Source organism: Fukomys damarensis, unplaced genomic scaffold (genome assembly GCF_012274545.1).
Source record: "Fukomys damarensis isolate Sample0158 unplaced genomic scaffold, DMR_v1.0_HiC HiC_scaffold_10, whole genome shotgun sequence".
In the NCBI taxonomy this organism is placed as follows: Eukaryota; Metazoa; Chordata; class Mammalia; order Rodentia; family Bathyergidae; genus Fukomys; species Fukomys damarensis.
The window spans coordinates 8014544-8016624 of record NW_022900922.1 but is presented as its reverse complement, the minus strand read 5'-3'; positions in this window follow the sequence as shown (position 1 = coordinate 8016624).

The following is a 2081-nucleotide window of genomic DNA, read 5'->3' as shown; positions in this document are numbered from 1 at the left end:
CAAGAACACCCCTACACTGCCTCCTGTGATCCTGTTATCAAATACTTCTAGTGGATAAAATTGTGAGGTTTATTTAAGCTTAAAACCCTCAAGCATGGTAAAATATAACAAGTGAACATAATGAAATAGTAAACGTTTAAAATACCACTTTATTAAAAGACAATAGTTACCATTAATTTTTTCTGTAGTTAAAAACAAGTTTTCCACTTAGCAAGTCATGCTATGTGTTGTGTCTTTGGTGGTTTTTGTAATGTAATTCAAAGATCTTTATGGGTAGATGTGTTTACAGTGTTGGGGACATAAAGATGCCAGCTAAAAATGGTTACATTAAGAGATACATAAATTCCAGTGGTATCAAGTAGAAAGTACTAGGAATTAATCTCTCCACTTAGAAAATAGTTGTGCTGTTAGAAATAGATCTTACTCTTGCAACTTGAGTTTGTTCATCCAATAAATTATAGTTAATTTCAGCCCTTAGCATGGTAGCCCCCAGCCTCATGGAAGAGAGTGAGATTCCTGGAGTTAGAAGTCAGAGTGGGCACCAAAGACTTTGTCTTTCAATTCTGTTTTCTATTAGACATTTGCTATGTCTGATGGTGGATGTGCAGACACAAGGGTGGGCTACCATTGTTGTAAATGCCTATTAGCAAAACTAGGTTATTGAAATTTAAAGGGCTATTACCTGTCTACTTGTTTGTTTTACCTGTTGGGGCCGGACATTTGAAGAGTTAGACCTTCAAGGTGTACTGGTGTAGGCCCATAGTTCCAGTACTTGGGTGAGTGAGGTAGGAGGATTTTGAGTTGGAGGCTAGCCTGGGCTATATATAGTGAGACCCTATCTCAGAAAATGAAGCAGAAAAGGAATTAAGACCTTCTAAAAGCTAATGATAAGAAATTTAAAAAACAACTGCATGTCCTGGAGAATTTATCACTGCACATTTCCAAGAAAGGACACATGCTCAGAAAAGAGCTGAGAAAGACCGTAAGATTTTTTTTCAATCTGATCTCTGAGACACATACCTTGAAACAATACAACAGAACCAATCCAGCCAATCATAGTGAAAGCAGATAATTTTACTTTCCAAAGTTAACCACCATATGTAAATGTCAGATTGTCAACAATAAAATACAAAGAAACAAAGTATGGCCTATTAAAGAAAAACAGTAAATTGGCAGAAACTGTCCCAGGACAAACTTAGTAGATTAAGACTTTTAACATCCTTAAGTATACTCAGAATGCTAAGGGAGCACATGGATAACATCAGTAATTCAATGTACAAATAAAATAGTAAACCAATAAGACTCAAAACTTTACCAAAATTAGAAACAAAAGTAGGACTACCACTTCTGATTCTGTTATGGGGACGATAACTCCCACCCCACCTGTTAGATGTCAGATGTGTTGAGCCTGTGGTCTCAACATCAAGGTATGAAGTCACGAGCCAACAAAGGGGGTTAAGAGATTTATTGGAAATAGAAGAACAGCTCTTGGATTTCCAGGAAGGGTCCATAGTGGGTAGCCACTGAGAGTTTTTGTCAAGGGTAATTTATGTAGCAAATTCACAACATAGTTTAAGATATAGTCAGCCTATAGGATTACAAGTATACTCGCTTAGCTAATACCTGTATTGATCCAATAAGGAAATGAGTCACGTAGCAAGGGTATATGGAAAAAACAAAGGCATTCCTGGAAGGGGATGAGTCCACCTCTATGTCTGATGCCTGTCCAGGCCCACTAGGACAGGTGGTGCTAATTGCAGTAGAAATCTTAAGCTGCTGTTTATTTCTAGGGAGGCTTGCAGGCCTGGTTCTTGGATCTGCATCTTGGGGCCTGGTTCTCTTCAAATTTGCCTCCAGCCACAATTTTGAATTGTTTCCATCTTTTGCACTGACTTCCTTGAGTTCCCAGTCTCTCTCTGACTGCATATTAATTTCTGTCTAATTTAGCTGTCTATAATAATTCCATAGAGATAAGAGACTATTAAAGTACTATAAACAGGTGTAGAACAACAAGTTGGAGAACATATGAAATGGAAAAGTTATTAGAAAGGCAAACCCACAAGACTGGATCTTGAAGAAAC